The sequence below is a fragment of the Ischnura elegans genome, chromosome 5 (assembly GCF_921293095.1).
Source record: "Ischnura elegans chromosome 5, ioIscEleg1.1, whole genome shotgun sequence".
In the NCBI taxonomy this organism is placed as follows: Eukaryota; Metazoa; Arthropoda; class Insecta; order Odonata; family Coenagrionidae; genus Ischnura; species Ischnura elegans.
The window spans coordinates 106,321,852-106,340,823 of record NC_060250.1 but is presented as its reverse complement, the minus strand read 5'-3'; the positions used below and the strand labels follow the sequence as shown (position 1 = coordinate 106,340,823).

The following is an 18,972-nucleotide window of genomic DNA, read 5'->3' as shown; positions in this document are numbered from 1 at the left end:
CAGATCACTTAAATTTATATAAGGGAGAAAATTATCATAGTGCTAATGAACATACGCATGAATACAAAAATCGAGACCCCTACCCTTAGAAACAAATACTGAAGTTGTGATTTCCGCAATTAAATGCAAATCTATGATCAGTTTCATATACGAAATCCTCATTAAATATCTTTACATACAATCAGACCCAAATAATACTGGACGATTTTTCTACTATCTACCTAATCCTGAGTAAAATTTTACGACTGAGGCGATATCTTTGATGATAACCTCGCTTTATATTAAGCTGCAAATCTGCAAAAAATCATGAAAAATGTACTGTTGTAACACTACTTATAATATACTTTTATGCTTAAAGTAAAAGGTACTTAAGATGACTCCTCACAGGTGAAAAAATATGATTAATGATGCAAGAGGATAATGCGGCCAAAAAAAAACTTGAAAGAAAACAACAACGCAAATAGCAAAAACTAAATGTAAGAAATTTAAAATTTTCAACGTGAATTCAAGTACCGTTTACAGTTTACGTCCATACCATAGTACAGCTGAACCTAGAGATAAACACACCAGCATGGTGTAATTACCATCACCTCTTGTCGGAATTCCTTACGGGTGCCTTCATGGTAGCCTCAGAACTTTCACACATGAGGCTCACAGCGGAATTCACGAAAGGTCAGATTTATCTCCAGAATTGATTACGCAGTCAGTGAGGGTGCAAATAATTACATACCAGCAAATGCAAAATAATGAAGAAAAAAAATCCTTCCCGTTGTCCTTTGTCAATTCTTCCTGGAGGTCCCTGGCGCGATACAGCGAAGGGGGTGGAGGCAAACTGCCACTCCCTTCCGCCGCTAATAGCAAAGGCTAATAAAGGACGGGGAGATGTAGACAAAAAGGGGCAAGCGAAGGAGAGAAAAGAGGAGAGAGGGCGGATGGAGGAAAAAACAACCCCGGGACATTTATTCATTAAATTGGCCGGCAGAGGACGCGAGCGGATCGAGAGAAAAGGACGGAGGGAACAATGGAGGGTGGAAAGAAAGAAAGACAGCTCCATCACGCGGGGTTTAAGAAAGAAAGGGAGGAGGAGGTGGCAGGAGGGTGGCGTGGAAGGAGAAAGAGAGCAGGTGACAAAAGGACAGGGCGATTAAAAGGAGTGGTGTGGTGACGAGAGAGTTTTCACCAGTGGTGGGAAGAAGGAGAAAGAGGAAAGCAGCGTTCGGACGGAAGGGTGGATTGGAAGGAGTATTAAGGAGAGGTAAAAGAGAAAGAAAGGACAAAGGAGAGATGTGAAAGGGTAGCTCACCGTAGCAGCAGATGATATCCTTCGGATGTTTTATTAAGGTTGAAATATCCAAAACCAGTGAAGTCATGGCAAAAGTAGCAGTGCCGGAACGCATTTTCCATAAATTTTTTAGAAGTGAAAAATTATTGTATTTTTTATAACATGTTATTATTTACATTTTATTACAACATTTTTTTGTTTTGGTTACGAATATTAGAAATATTGAGGCGACAATATCGATAAAAGTTGTCTATTTTGATTGATTATTATGTCTTTTGGTTGACTGACTGTTATGACTTGTTAACAAGTGCCGGAACGGCGTTCCGGCACCATGACACCGCTGTCCAAATCACGTTGTTATTACACGACGAATATTTTGACAACGTTACGTACATATCCTATTTTTAGCATCTACGATGTGTGGTGGTTTTATAAAGCATCTCGAGCTAGGAATGTGAAACTCAAGATTAAAGTGAGTTAGGAAAAACTTAAGCTGATAGAGTAATCCTACTATTTAGGCTGCGCATAAGAGGAAAACGGATACAGTAGTAACGACAGCAGGAATAGAAATGCATTGGATAAAGGAGGCGTTCATGAACAGGAAGTAGCTTATGAGAGGATCTTTATGTAAGAGTTTAAAGAAAAGGTCAGAGAAGGGTTTGATCTGGAGTGTAGCTCTTCACGGTTCGGAAACGTGGACACATACGATGGAGGACGAGAGAAGACTGTAGGGTTTCGAGCTGTGGGTATGGCGAAGAATGGAGAAGGTGAAGTGGACGAAAAGAAGGAATAACGACAAAGTGCTGGACATGGTGGGTGAGGAGAGACAGCTTTAAGATGAGATACGGAGGAGACAGAATGTATGGATGGAGGGAGCACTTAGCGGGAAGGAGATGATGAAAACTGTGTTAGAGAGTTGAATCTTACGTAAACAAGGGTGAAGAAGGAGAAGAATAGGATTTTTAGATGGAATGAAAGGGAGTAGGGCTTATAGTAAACTGAAGAGTAAAGTGGTTGGAGGAAGGGGAAGCTTCCAGAATGCTTCTTCAGTAATTCATAAAAAACCTACCTTAATCGGTAGAATACTTTAATAATAAACGATGTGTTGTAAAATAACATTACAAAGATATCCAAGTTTTAATATCCATCATATTAAAAAAATGTTCTCACAAACAGTATCAATAGGTAGCATATGTTCTGTATAGAAGTGAAGAGCACAAATGTTTTGTTTGTAAGCCTGAGGATTGCCAATAGCCATAACAGTCATATCCATTATCTACTCATAAGATGTCGTCGAAGAGGTATATGAGATGTTGTAATATGGACCTCGATGTCCATAGCTGGACATCGCTGAAACATTGTTTGGCGGGTTCCTTGGACATTTCACAGATATCCATGCAACGTCAAATGGATAAAAAGGGATATCATATGAGTGGGTGAGAAGCCAAGGGGTTCAAGTGACTCTTTTCAAGACAGAGCTTGGAACAGAAATTAGGTAAAGTTAAAAAACGAGATCAATTAGATATTTAGTGGTGCATTTGATTTTCCACTTGATGTTAGCACAGAACAGACTCACTCGTATCCCTTGGGAACCAAATTTTTGCTTATTTCTTATAGCAATTAAGTTTACCTAACTATGCTGAGAAAAATATTTTTTTACCCGTTTCTTTTAATTTCTTTCGAAATTTCTTTTACCCGTTGGCTTCTCATCCCCTCATATGTTTACGTCGACAATGTTTACTGAATGTTGTTGGGATATTTATAGCTGCTTGGGTAGAAACTTGAAGACCGTGATTTTGCCAAAAATTAAATTGAAAATGAATTTCATCTCAGGTGCGAGGGTAAAAGTATCTTGTCACAACGAAGTTACTTACTGATTAGGCCTGTCAGCGATCTAGAGGACAATGGGGGAGTTGCAAATCGAAACGTTGAAAGGAGATATGGAGGACCTCATCCGGTGTGAGACCCGAGAAATCTTCACTGCCATTGCTCGCTGGGAAAAAGCCAAACATTGCGATAATCAAATGTCATTGGCACCTAGCGTTAGTCAATAGGTATCAATGGTTGTATGCATTTCAATGCAATACACAAGCGATGTGGATATCGAACACCCACAGCCTACGGCCGACGAAACCTTACCACCGTTGACAACCAAAAATAAAGCAAATCATTAATGATGGTAACGATAAATCCAACGAGCCAATACAAGACATTGTACAGAGTACGACACGGTGTTATATTGCCCATAAGAGAGTGGTGGTTGGGCAAGAGAATGAAAGACGATGGAAAGGTTGGATGGGGTTTTTAGGGAACTCTGAGAGAGCGGTGGGGGTGAGAGATGGCAGGGAAAGAGGTGGGAAGGGGGGGCGTGGCAAAGAGAGGCGTGGGACCGCCAATTCTCGCCCCCAGACGTGAAAGCAATGCATGATGCGAAGTGGGAGAGGCAGCGGGGATTGCCGGCGGCGGCGGCTGCTGGTAGGGCGGTGTGTGGAGGCTGGCCCCCCCGAAGCAGACACCGACCACCCCACCACGCGCTCTTCGATCCTCCTACTCCCCGCTGACCTCCCCCGCCACTGCCCCCAGCCTCGCCTCCTCCGCCCCCCACTAACTCACTCCACGCCGAGTGCAGAACCCCTAGCTACCTACCCTTGTCTGCCACCCGCACGTCGGCTCACTCCCGCCAAACCTTCACCACTTTTCACGATCAATTTTTGGGTCTAAACTTTTTTGCGGAAAATTTTTGTTTTCTTTCCCAATCTTCATTGCTATCCAATCAAAAGCGGTTGAATGGCTTGAATGAAGTCAGCTTTCAGGGCTATGGTATGGTATTTTGAGGAGGCGACCAACAACTGCGGTCATTTTCGCCTTGAGGAAAGGGTAGGTTTGGATGGGTGGAGAGAAACCTGTCGTCGCCATTAGCCTGCTCTTAACGAAAGGCACCTAAGAGTCCACGGCTTTACGTCTCATTCGACGGGCGTAGTGTTGCACTTGAAATGTCCTTCACGCAACATTCAAGCAGGGATAGGACAGTCTATGAAAAACTCACTTCCACCGCCAGGATTTAAACCCGAGCCCTCGGAGTGGGAAGCCGACACTTATGCCACCACACTAAACCGATCCCCGTTCAGGGCTATTTCTACTACGGCGAACACTTCGACTTTTAAATAGACGATGAAAACCTCAAGAAGACAGGTGGTGAAACATCAGACTTAAAATTATAAATATAAATATGATAAATATAAAAATAATAAAAATGTTTGACAGTACTTCCTTGAGCCATAACGACCTGATCCTCACGCTTATACGGATGGCATACAATATGTGTGCATCCGTTTTTCTGGCAAGCACAAAAAATAATGTAATGGAAGAAGCTTAATCAAAATGGATTATCTAACATCAGCAGTAAATGTTATCTCACATGCGTCAACTCCCCTTATTTTTTCGAGGGATTGAGTTCGGAGTGAAATTAACCATCAATTTTCTCAACCAGACTGCAATCTTCTACCACTGATTACAGGAGTAAACGACTTCCAATTTCTGATAAGTACGAAAACGAGAGAAAATTCCTGAAATTGAATATGTTCATCAGTCTATTCATTTCTTTTGCTATCCGTTTCTTTATTTACCTATTCCAAATGGAATCGATGGCCTAAAATCTTCGGACAAAGACTACGACGGGGACAATCTCTTTTGTTCCTTAATTTCATCAGTGATTCTTTTCTGCTACTCGGTATCAGGCAAAATTTCGGTTGAAAAAGATCCTACTAAGATTCTATTTTCATTTTTGAAATGGTGTCTGACGCGACCTACAGCATTGTTAACAGAAAATGAGCATTCTGTGTATCTAATTCATCCCTGTTAACGTTACGTTTACTGACTTTTCCGTTATTTGAACCACTATTGGTCAAAATACTTAACGCCCGTGACGCAACAATGTCTCTTCAGCCATTAGTACACGCTTGAAGAATTCAAGCACTAAAATACACCCAAGACATATGAATGAGTGAGAATCCGAGGGGTAAAAGCGATTATCTATTCTTAACTGAGTTTTGCATAGAAATTAGGTAAAGAAAACTAACGAGATAAGCTAGATATTAATTTGTGCATTTGATTTTCCACTCGATGTCAGGACAGAAGAGAGACTCACTCGTATCTCAAGGCCGCCAAGTTTTTGCACATATCTTATATTAATTTCTGTACCTGTGTTTAGATAAAAAATCAGCTGTACCCCTTGGCTACTAACACCCAGTGGCGGATCCAGCATAGGGACAAGGGGGAGCTAAGATTACGATTCTATCTAGTGTAATTTGAATACCCAAGGGAGGGGCTATAGCCCCGAAAATGAAAAGGAGACTTCGTTCATTTCAACAGATTTATTTTGGCGGTGCGACATGTTTCGACCAACGAGGTCATTATCAAGTACCATTATCAAGTACTTTAAGGGGCTATAGCCCCTCTCTGGGGCTACCTCTGGATTATAATATACCAAAATTATGTAAAATAGGCCCTAAGTTTAGAGCTAATTTGTATTTAAATTCGTTAATAAAGGTAAATATTTAGGAAAATATAAGTCAACACTTTTGTGCAAAGTGATAAAAACCCAATTACTTCGATTTTACCTAGTGCGTGTTTCGATCAAATAGCTCCCTTAGCCCCCCGTAGGTCCGCCACTGCTCACACCCTAAACAACAATTCTTAAACAATCATTATTCTATTTCACTTCACACATGCCATCGAAACTTCTACGGAAAATCATGCGAATACTGGGCATTTCACCCACAGTTGAATGTGAAAAACTCTTTCATGACGCCACCCAACTAATTCATTCCCGGCCCGTCCGAGGCGAGAGTGTGGTACTCTTTCCTCGGCTCCCTCTGGAGCACTCCTGGAATGAGGCGAATCCCTTTCTCCTTCAGATACATCACGGTGGGGGGGGCTGGAAGGGGACATCTTTCAAGGGAAATACCTCCACACCCCTCCACCCAATCTCCCAAAAATAAAACGGAGAGAAAAGTTCGGACCCGCTCCCACATGGGATCCGCACACCCGGGCCTTTTGCCCGACCCTCGCCAATCTTCCGCCGCACCTCCGACGGGCCCAAAAGGGCGATCTCTTCCGCTTCCTCCTCTCCGATTTTGCCCAAGCCTCTCCTTCCAATCTCGTCCGAAAGAATCCCAGGCATTCCTCTTTCAGGAACCTCCCTTAACCGGACGAAAGAGAGTGGAAGGCAAAAAAGGGAGGGATGAAGAGGCGTGAGGAGAGAAAAGAGAAGAACGTTATCGTACGAGAAATTGTCTAGATTATATGATCCTGGGTTTTCAACCGAGTGAGGCGGTGCATTGTGACCGAGATTTCGAGGAGTGACTCGTTCCGCAACGTAAGGATAAAAATGCTGATCGAGTACGTAAGTCCAAAACCCGGTGGTGGCAGTGAATTTTTAAGGCCGTTTTACACGGTACACGGAATTGCGCAATCTGATGTACGTGCGAAGGCGCAATCAAAATTGCGTCGTGTAAAGCGGTGAATTGCTAGAACACATGCGAGAATGCGTGGATGCGAGACGGCAAAATAGCCCGTTCTAATTTCGTTCATGCATTCGCGCAATTCCACGCCATTTTAGAAATTAATGCAGCTCTAACCTGCGCAATTCCGTGCCCCGTGTAAAACGGCCTTTAGAGACTGCTCGATTCCTGCTTGAATGTTGTGTAGAGGACAACTCAAGCTCGACACTCCGTCTGTCGGATGGGATGTTAAGCCGTGGTCCACTTAGGGCCTTTCTATGACAACAGGCTAGTTCCGCAATCGGGGTTTCCTCCTATCCTTCCTTCAATACCCTTCCCTTACGACGTAAATGACCTCAGTTGTCGATTGCATCCTCCAAATACCATACCATACCGAGTACACGATTTGAAAGAAAACCTTGCCCTTTAAAAATCATCCGAAAAATAATTTTCCTATTCCCGGTATTCCCTTCATTAAGCTCATTCATATATGGATGAGGGAAAAAGAGAAGAACATATTAAGGAGAGAGCGGAAAAGGGATGAGAAGAGAGAGGGAGAAGACGTATTGAAATCTTTTCGAAATTTTAAAATAATTTAATGAAGGAATTAACTAGACGATGGTTTCGTTAATCCAACATTGGGATCTACTCTAAATCTAAAACTCTACCACTCGAAATCTCAATCCACTTAAAGGCTTCAGTAGAAGGAAGAAAATGATGTCGAAAAAAAACCTTAATTACCCCGCTATACTTTCATAACCTTTAAAAAAATAGGTCTTATTTTTATGAGTTGGTGCCTTCATTAGATAATAAAATCGTGCAGTGAGACACACGTACTGAGAGAAGGAATTGATGACAAGAGTGTAAGCACCAACTAAGTTACCCACGTAAAGTAACCAAATAAAAAGTCAAGTCGTGCCACGTGAGGGCGATGCACAATGGCAAGGAACGGTGGAGAAGCTGCAATCCGGTCGGCAGGATTTCTTCAACTATTTCATTATTTGTGAAAAGGTTAAATGTGTTCATTTTCAGCTCGAAAAGCATGCGACGGATCGACATATGGAAAAATACTATCCTCTCCATTTTGAAATCCCAAACACAGTCGACAAAAATGAAAATTGGTGAATGAACGCTCAGAACATGCCAACGGAAGGAGCGAGGAAGAGGGGAAACACGAGAATAGTACAAAAGAGAGGAATGGAGGTGGGTTGGAGCACATTAGCGAGAGATTGCCTTCTTCTGGATGCCGTCATCGTTCCGCCGGCCCTTCCATTGTGTCCCATGTGTATCGGAGGTGCAATTTGGACCAAAACGGGGGAGATAAAGGAGGCAGGGGCGGGTGGTGGTGGGTGGGCGTGCGAGGGGGAGAAGTTTAAGCAAGCCTTCGAGGGCGCGGGCAGAAGTCATACGGAGTGTGTATGAGAAGGGTGGAAGAACAAGCGGAGGTCACGAGAGATTGAAAAACATGAGAGAATTTGAAGAATAAGGAGACGAGGGCAACACTAGGAGGACGAGTGATGTCAAGTTGATGAAGTATCGAGAAGAGGAAGCACCCCGGGAAGAGAGGCAGAGTGAGCTATGATTAGGAGGAAGTTAGTTAAAGTATTTTACCGATTAAGGTAGGTTTGTATGTAGTATTGCAAATTATTCTGGAAGTATGAAATACATGGATCAATTAATGAAGGATGTGAAAAAGAAGAAATACGTAGGTGCGAAAATAAGCTGATTAGCTGATAGGAGCAGCAGAGCTTGGAATTAAGGCTGAGGGAGGTTTAGGTGCAACAAATACTGGAGTGTGTGGGGGTATAGAATACCCACCAGGATTAGCGGTAGGTATGAGGTTAATAAATTGCGGAATTTTAAGATAAATGATTCAAAATGGTGAATTTCACGGCTTTATGAAAATTCTATTAGTAGTATCAATACAATTAAGTAAAATGGATTAAACTTTAAAATTTCTCTGAGCTCTGGGGGGGGGGGGATTATCCCCCAAAACCCTCCTCGCTGCACCACTGGATAGGAGAATTGAGTGGAGAGCTGCGTCAAACCAATCTCAGGATTTTTGACTAGTGAATGATGATTCTGGTTTTCTCCTCCCGTCATGCATTTTCTTATTCGATTCGCTAAAAGGACTACTTCCTTTCACTCTATCGGCAAATCCTTATCTCTTCCTTTCTCTTCATTGCTAACCCAGCATTCTACCCTCTAATTCTTGGCGGTCGAAACTTTACCGCGAACGTGAGTACACTTCGCTTCACGTATGAAAATTAGTGTCCGGCGTGATACGTTGGAAATCTTTGATATTCAGCTTATTAAAACCACTTGTCTGTTTCCACACACTTTCATTTACACCGACCATGGTTTCGGCAACTTGTGCCATTATCAAGGTATATACCGACCATGGTCGGTGTAAATAAAAGTGTGTGGAAATAGACAAGTGGTTCGCTTCACGTGTTGTAAACACGCTTTAATCTTCAAAAGGGAAACTCGGAAATAAATCTAAACATATTTTCAATATTCCGTACCTCAGATGAAACTGAATCACTTTTAAAAGTGATAAAATAAAAAATATATAAACGGTAAAACTTTGCGGATAGCATTTTAAATGAGCGTAAATTGATAGAGTATTATTAGAAATAGGTAGAGCCGAGAAAGGTAGTTTACCGTATAAGACGACCTACAGGTAAAAAGGAGCGCCCTCGAGGAACCTTCTGCCATCTTTCTTCACCATCATAGGATCATTAAGTTACGTGGGCTTGTAAACAGGTTGGTTGTAAACAGGCGCGTAGTCAAGGTTATTCCCAAAATGATACTCCCAAAATATTCCCTTCTATTGCATGCTGCTTGTTTCACTTCGAATCACTCTCAGTTTCCATTTCACGTCCCAATTAAAGGGACACTCAGTGGTCATATTTGTCATAGTGTTGATGCATTTATATAAAGAATGATATTCCTAACAGCCAGATAATATATGATGCTCAGTTTAAGGGTTTTTTGTTTATTATGAAGAATAGTGTTTAAAAACTGCAACTCATAAAACTTACCCCCTTAATTATATGATCTTTTTTAATAATATGCTAACAGATTATTATCCTTTTAACGGAATGCGAACCACGCACATAAGGAATAAGGTTAACTCAATAGAATATCTACTTCAATCATCACTAGCAGAAATCACATACAACCAAGGTGTGAATAATAGGCACCTTGCATACAACTTTCCGCTACACGATACAATAACAGAACATCATCGGATGGTCAACGGACTTGACAAATGTAAAACTCTGTAACCTGAGAAAAAAATTGGGCTCGTCCGGGATTTGAACCCGGGACCTCTCGCACCCTAAGCGAGAATCATACCCCTAGACCAACGAGCCATCGTTATCAGAGCTCGAAAACCAAGAACCTTAATGGAACGCGAAGAGGAATTTGGGTCACTTTCTCTTGGCCCGCTCGCTCCACGATTGCACCAGCAGACTGCGCAGGTGGCGAGGACCGGGTAATTTGAATTTCTCGAGTGCAGCGTAGTTCTTTTTATAACATACGAAAGATCACTAGGCACATTCTAATTTGAATGTCTGATTTCAAAACCCGTGGATTCATACGTGAAGGTCACCACTGACATGGAAATATCGCACTACAATAAACTAAACTCTAGTTGCGACTAATAAACTTCAGGAGACAATATATTTTTTTAGAGGCATTTCACAAATAAAACACCACATTTTCGGAAACAAAAACTTTTCCTTCATTTATTTACTTGTTGAGTAAAAAATAAAAATAAACAACCAGTCAGTTACGTGATTCACTTATTATTCGAAGTGACGTTTGAAACATCTAACTCGGGTTCAATAAACGGCGCCACAAATGATGGCAACACATTTAATTCGAGACGAAATATTCCGACTGTCACTGGTGACCACTCGTAAATTCCCAATCACGTCACTAGATCTCGCAGGGATTTTTATAGCAACTTTTGATACCCTCCGTTGTTATGGAGGTAGAGAAAGGCACATAATTTGTACCAAATTTCAAGCGTGTAGTTTAAAACTTTTGCGACAAAAAACCAAAAACTACCGATGAAAAAAAGGAAAAAGATCTTCGTTTCGGTAAAAAATAATAAATTCTATCCGTAGTATTACTTTTTCCGGGTCATCGCTGTGATATTTCGAATCAGAGAAAGCATAAAATCACCACACAAATACTTCCTTTAATGTTTTGAACGTGATTTTACAAATATAACCTTTGCTGCACTCCCTTTTTTTCGACTAACTTTCAAACTCTGAAAGTGAACATGAAAAAATTATACTCAAGGTATTGCGATTAAATTTACCATTATATTGACCAGATGAAATACTGAAATTAATATGCTGGAGTTACCAACGAAAAGAAAAATATTTCTTCGGAGTCACCTTTTTACCTTACTATGTGACACAAAATAATTGAATATTCGGCTAAGTAACACAAACCAATGTTACGAGAATAGCAAATTCGGCTGATACGAGAGATAGCTAATGTATTCGCGCGGGTAAGGTGCGGCAGGCTTGTAACTCCTAACACTAACTCACTTCGGGAAAACTTGGAGGAAACTGTAATAACTGAGGTCCAATGAATGATTGCAAAGTTTTCCGAGTGAAAAAACTCCAATTTCTTCTTTAAACGCTCCCAGCCCGAATGCTTAGTAGCTACGCAACAGAAATTATATTCTGAATGTTGCAAGAGAACGACATCAAAAGGCAGTTCAATCTTCAAAGGATAATATTTTTCCACGGAATATAAAAATCATGAAGCAAAATATGGCCATGACTGAAAAAATAAGAAAAATTGGGAGACAATTTTTTAGATTTGAACTTCGCATTGTTTCCCGTACGTTAGCTCAAAATTAGGCTTAAAAAACAGGCTAGGTTTATGGTGCATGAATAGGTTCAATGGATATAATGGTACTACATATCTTACAATGAACACAAGAATATTAGCGGGACCTCGGCAACAGTATAAAAAGCGAATTAAATAAACCGCTGTCTATTATTGGCGCTCTCAAAACCGTAGGCACGACTTTGGTAACACTTAAGTCATTCTCTTTGTTTTTCAAAATATGAAATTGGAAGAATCGAGCAAAATATGAAGAGAAACTTATCTCATGCACGAAAAAATAATGCACCAAAAATTGGCCTAGCATACAGACAACGGAAACTGCCAAAGACAAACAACGAACAACGGTATTTGATATCATAGAACACAATCTCTGCAACGGCAAAATAGGGCAGTATATAATGAACTAATCATATTAGAACCGAAAAAATTCAACCCTTCTGAGCACTTATAAGGCTGCATAAAAGGAATACTGCGAATAATTCGACCATTTAATCACCATCGTCCACCTCTCAATACTCTATCCATCCAAAACGCCTTAGAAGGGATTGTTGAGGGGGTAGTTACGCGTACAATATAGCGTTATATTTACGGTTATGCAGACCATTAGCTTTTAATTCTTGGCGCCAAAAATTTCCTGTAATATACATAGCATATTCGACGTCTCCAATCACTTCTTGTACAGCACCTAAGACGAAATATTTTGTGAAAATGCGCAGTAGATGATGAATCTGAACACAAAATGGCTCAGTTGGCTGAGATACCCGATTTGACAGTGGTGACGAGGTAATGAGCAAATTTTAGAGAACGACAAATACCGTTAGGTCCCGGTATTTTCAATAATACATTTTTAACCACAGGAGCTGAGAAAAGGAGAAACTTTATCAATGTGCATGGTACATGAGTCACGAATCTATTAGCCTCCGTGGGTATTCTCCAGGACTATTATGGCTTTAAACCTAACCTTTTCCATAGAGATCGCAAACCTCTTGTAACCTTTTCAACCATAGGTGATGATCTCCAGAAGAGGCAAGAAAAATGAACTGACGAATAAGAGAACCACAAGAGAGATCTGGGAAATAATATGATGCTGCTTCCTAGATGAGGAGTGAGCAGTGGGAAGTGAAAGAGGAGGAGAGAGGAAAAGGCGAGGATTTGAGACGGTTGAGGGGAAGTGGACCTGTGGGAGTCGTAACGGGAGATAAGAAGATAGCGAATAGACGAAGGAAGCACAAAAAGGATAAAGGAGGCAGAACTAAAAGGTGGGGGAGTGGTAATATAAAGAAAAGGACGAGGTGTGGGGAGGGAAAAGATGCGAGGGGAAATGCCTACGGAGCTCAAGTCCCCAGGTGCGGGACCATGAGGCGCGTTCTGCACTTCTTTTGTTCTCTTTAGGGGCGGGAGAGGGGTTATACGGACTCCTTCCGACACGAAGCCGTTTGCCTAACGACCCGCCTACATTATAAAATAGGGAAGCCGGGGGGGGAGTGGAAATATCGGAAGAATAAGGGGAGAAGTTGGAAGGAATTGCTAGCACGAGATCATGTGTTCATTTCTCGGACGCTGACACATCCCTCCATTTCAACACTGTGAGCTTCAAATTGGCGAATCTTTCTCCTCTCACCACAGGCTTCCCCTACTCTTAGACTCCACCGCAAATGTGGAGCTGGTTTTCGGCAGCCTCCAGGCTTCCTTCCGGGCAATCTTAACCCTTCACACCTACTTACACTCGCCCTTAAAAAAAGGCTCAGAAGAACAAGGCCTCGGAAGAAAGGGAAAAACCCTTGTTTTGGATCCTCACATGACGCCCTTCTTTAGCCTTACTCACACCATTTCATGTCTCTCTAACTTTCCAGTAGGCTGAATAATATTTTGTACGCTGGAGGTGTAGGTGCACGATTGTAAAAATAACTTTGATAAATTTTCAGATACAAATACACTAAAGACGAAGGCAATCCATGCATACAATCCCATTTCTTATATTTCCTTACCCGAACTACACCGAATAAAATATGTCATCATTTATTGGTAATAAATTCAAAGCAGTAATTTAAATCATTACTGATACTGACCTCATGGTGAACCATGATTCTGAGTTTAGAGAATAATACAAGGGCGGTTTTTTCTATCTCCGATTCCTCAGCAAAAACACCATACAAGCGACAGGCGGGTACTGAGCTGATAGGGCAACTGCGCATCCTCCGAACCACACGCTCAAGAAATTTCTGATTGTAAGTTGTTATTTTAATGCTAGTAACAATCTCAATAGTTACACTGCCTCAATTGATTCTCCCGCATTGTGTGCACTGCGGAGCGACAGCCAGAAAACTCGCCGAATGGCTTCAACATTGACATGTTTTGACCTTTAAGCCGATAATAGAGAATTTTTAATACACTTTGGCTAGAGTTTGAAAGTGTGAAACATGCCCATAACCATGAAAAAGAAAAGAGGAGAAAAAGTGATTTTTGGAAGTGTTCTGATTCACGACAACGACCGTCATCTCAGCGCTGATGCAGCCCAACCGCTCATTGAGCAATTTCAATAGGACATTTTCGATCAACCGCCGTGCAATGCCAACCTAGTGCCGTATGACTTACACCTTTACGCTGAAAATTAGATGTGGCTAGGAGGGGAGCGTTTTCAAACGGACGATGAGCTTCAGGATAAAGGCAAAATTTATTGGAAGCCATTGGCGGAAACATCGTATGAAGAAGGTATAGGAAATCTCGTCCGCAAGCACGACCAATTCCTCAATCGCCGAGGCCATTATGTCGAAAGGACATCACAAGCGTGCTAAATATTTTGCAATAAATAATTTTTAACCAATCACTCCGCCTTCTGTTCATGACCCATCGGAGGCTGAAAAAAACGCCCTCGTATATAGGATATAATGGCCTATTGAGAATATATCGCTGCAGATGATTCACATTAAATATTTGCAAAACAACAATAGAAAAATTAATTCGGAGTCACTAAACTTTAAATGAAATCAATCTTTAAGCATATCTACACAATGAAACAATACGTACCTGATCGTTTTCACCATAGCATAAGACAGATTTTAAGGAATTACAGAAAAAAAATCCTTCTCCAGCAATGTAACTTCTAGATTTTAATCACTTTGGTCCTAGCAACATTTAAATTTTCTCCGTCATCGAAACGTAAAGTTTCAATACAGCCATAGATCACAAAAGAATAAAGACATTCTGTAAAAGATCGGAAGAGTAAGAAATTCCCACGATTCCTAGAAATAGATCCTATCGGCAGAGTGTACTTTTATAAAGATTTCATATTCAGGGGCACAGAAATATTATTTAATTTTTATGGAATGTAAAAAATACGACATGAATAAAAAGAATAGGCAGCGCATTTCTGAACAAAATCCCTTTAAGTTCGTCTCCATAAAAAAAGGTTTCTGACAATGAATTTTTTTCCAACAGATTTCATAACTTTCGAAATTTTTTGTCAACCAACTTTGCAAATAACGGCTGTGTTAATTCCACGCACGCGAAATGAACTGAGCATTATGATGAGCCCAAGCAAGTACGAGGGGAAGAGTGTATTCTGCTGAAATTAAGATTTCTCGGTATGGCTGTGACATCGGGGCTCCCTGGGGAACCATTTCTTCATCTCCTTGGGATTCCAGCCTTCAGGGAGGAGCTCCAGGAAACATGAAAATTGCACGATACGACCTTCCGTGTCTCATTCAAAATGCGTTAAAGCACGCTAAACTTTGGCGAGAATGCGATAAGAAAAAGTAAGGGAAACAGCTTGTGAAATAAATAGTAAGGCTTACAATGACACTTTGAATGTTGATCACAAAATACGAGAGCTCCACGGTCACGTGGAATATATTATTCTTGAGCTCTGCTTTGCCAGCATGGTAATATCCTTTGAATACTCAGCAGAGAATCTTCATTCCACAATTATTGCCAACTTCGACACGAGCAAGAGGAGGAAAGGATCAATTCGGGAAATTCTCAGATGCTACTCACACACCCTTCAATTATTAATGATGCGTTCCTGACGAAAGTTCTCACAAACGAGAGTTTATCGCAAAAACTATGCATTCAGGAACAGTTAACATACGGCGCACGTAAAATAGATATGTGACCTGATGCTATATGCAAGCATATAAAAAATAAACAAAGTTATATACTCAATAACTACTAAGTATGAATGAATTGCACTAAATATTTTAAGCTAGAATCACAAAAAAAAGTCATCCACGTGTTCCTGGAATAAGGTCTAAAATTAACACTAGCCGCGGATTAACGAAGAAACGAACTCTTCCCCTCTATTTAAGAAAATTAGCTCCCGTGGGAAAAAGAAAAAGAGAGAAAAAACTACGGAGTACCCCGTGTTTGCTGTCCGGTAAATATTAAATACATCCCACTTTCAAAAAAGTTTCCTTCAAACTTTATTACGCATTCAAACGAATATGAAACGAAAACACGGAGGAGCAAGAGAGGCCATTCGAATGCAGTGTCTTGAGTTGGAGAGCGCTGGGGCTAAATTATACATGAGAACCAGGACCACAGGAGCGCCTTGTGCAAGAAGAGGAAGAAGAAGTGGGGGCCGGGTCTCTCCACGTTCCTTTTGCCGCACGGAGCAAAGGGGGCCGTCGCAGGAAATGAACGGGCGGAGGCTGCTGCCGCGAGAGAGGTCGTAGCGAAGAAGGAAGCGAAGATGCCTCGGCGTCTTTTTCCCCGGACCGGCTGCAAAGGACCACGAACACCCAGTGCAATGGGAGGAAGAAAGGAGATGAATGTGAGGACGGAAGTGAACGGGTGAGGACATAATAATCCACGGAAAGAAATTTATTTTTTCCTCGTACAAATATTCATTTGCAGCCTCAATATTTTCTGTGGAGAAAAATCTATTGTTAAATATAGCGAATAACTTTAGCTTCACATAAAAAGCTCGTCTGTTACGGTAGCTAATGGTACAGGTAATCTTGCCTTTGTGACTAATGGTAATCTTGAGTTTTGCTGCAACAGCATAGGGAAGGTAACCTCAACAATTCTTTTTTCTCCGTGCGGGAGCTGAGGGATGTACACTATATACCTCGAAAAGGACAGCAATCAAGCCCATCATAATCAGTAGTCAGTATTATGAAATGAAAATCGAAAGTTCGATAAATCAGAAAACGATATCGGTGGCCCAGTATGTTTAAATCAGGATCTATTGAACATCTATGTATATGTAAAAGAAAGTCGAAAATCGTGTTAGTTAGAACACTTATAACTAGAGAACGGCAGCTCCGATTTCAATGAGATTTGGTTCTTTGGATTCGTCTCAGGCGGGGTTAACATATAGGCCATTAAAAAAAGGATAATTTCACAAAAAAAATTCATCTCTTTCCTATGGGCATGCTTTTAGGAGTTATAGTAACACAACAATTGATAAGTCGGTCAAAACTACAAATTAAATAATTTGTTTTGTTTTTACCACTTTAATAACTGAATTTAGTAACAATATAACATTTTAATTACTAAGTATATTCAAAATATTAATTAAATTGAAATTACATTTTTTAAATTTAATTCGAGCTGATTGTAAGCCCAGCCGTGGCCCAGCTCGAGTTGACACTTCACTACCGTGTTTGTAAACAAATCTCCAAGCAATTGTTGACAAACGGTAATGTCCGTGTTCCTGTCGAGGAATCGAGTAGTTTGCTCATCAACAAAGAGTTCCAGAATATGATTGATCACCAAAAGAATCAAAGATGGTTGATTTAGCGAGCAAGAACGAAGATGTGGATGACTAAAACGAGGTAAATTCAAATAGTTCGTACTCTGCATGGATTCGAATCTTTTAAATGTGTAACAAACGAAGACGAAATCACCAACTATCTATCTGAATATTTTAAGTCCTTGGACGTACCTGGCTTACCAAGGCACGATTTACAGAAAAATGTAGTTTCTGTGCTCATGATCTTTCGAAGCCTAAACCAACCATAACTATCCAACGGAACGTGTTTGATCATTAAAAAAATTGGTGATGAATGTGATTCACGCAGCTTTACTCAAAGGAAAATTCAAAGGTTAGGAAGTCCTCATTCCGTAGATTCCATGATCTCAACTCATATGCCCTTTTGAGCTAAAACGTATTCAATTTACAATTCGTGTTGCATTCGTGATAACGATTAAAAAATCGCATGGTCATTCTTTCAGTTTTTGTGTTGTTTGTGCTCATGTGCTAATGAAAACCCATGATTTTCTCATGGTCAATTTAGCGTGCTATGTTCACGAGTCGATAAACCATCCTCTGTATTTCTTCCTTCGCTTCAAGTGCGTAGCTAGGATAGGGGGTTTTGGGCGCAGCTAATACCACGGGTCTGTAGGGTATAGAAAACTCGCTAAGGTAAGCGGGAAGTGTGGGGGCACTTCCCTCAGCCATTTTTTGAGATAAATGGTTCAAAATAGTGGGTTTTGCGGCTGTGTGAATAGTTAAATATGTTTTGTTTGTTAGTCATCCGTCCCCCTAATATTAATAACAAAATCTTTCATAAAAAAATTCTCTAAGCTCTTGGGGGGGGGGGGTCGCTGCGTCACTGCTTTGCTTCGCTATATTTATTTTGCTTCATCCGCTTCATCTTGCGCCTGATAACAAAACAAAAACTGTTGTTTATCAGAAGTTGCTTGACTCAAGACATAAACCCGAATGTGTAGGGCTCACCGTGGTGCGTTTACGTATGCAGTACGTTTACGCAGTGCATTTTTTCCAAACAGAGATACTAAAACTGGCGCGCCTTAAGTCATTTAATGCGAATGCTGCTTCATAGGGGCTTTTCTTGCACGATTTTGAGCATCAGTCAAGCGTCGGTCTGGGGTTGTGTCAACCTGCCCCCTGAATGGGCCAAGTGTATGCAACAGACTTGGACCTAAAAACATTTTTTTAGAGCTAATTACGCAAATAGCCAACAACTGAATGCGTATAATTTTTATTTCATGAACTGCTTTACTAAACCACAATGCCCAAAATTTCTTAAGCTAAAACGTAAGAAAATTTGCTGAAAAAAAATCCGCGTAAACGTGCTCCGATCCACCCTATGTAGATTCAATAAAGAAAATGTCTTTCTGACAAGCAATTTTGGTACTCATTGACGTCGTTTTATTGAATTTGTATCCTTATTTTATTATAATAATTAAACAGGATTAAAAACGATACAGCCGCTCTTGATTTATAAATGGTGTAAGTAAACTGTAAGTTCATTGATTGTTAGGCGGTACGAAGTTCGCCGGGTCAGCTAGTACTACTCATAAAACCTCATCAATCGTATTGTTGACCATTGTACTCCATCACTGGTGAAA

The 18,972-nt window shown here is 40.8% G+C and overlaps 1 protein-coding gene and 1 non-coding gene across 2 annotated transcripts in view; both read right to left on the bottom strand.

Annotated features, from left to right (window-relative positions):
* Positions 1-18,972, bottom strand: part of LOC124159760 (calmodulin-binding transcription activator 1) — a 1,175,022-nt gene that overhangs the window by 1,103,928 nt on the left and 52,122 nt on the right. The window lies entirely within an intron of this gene.
* Trnap-agg lies at positions 10,089-10,160 on the bottom strand. Its single transcript has one exon. It is a non-coding gene; the product is annotated as a tRNA-Pro (tRNA).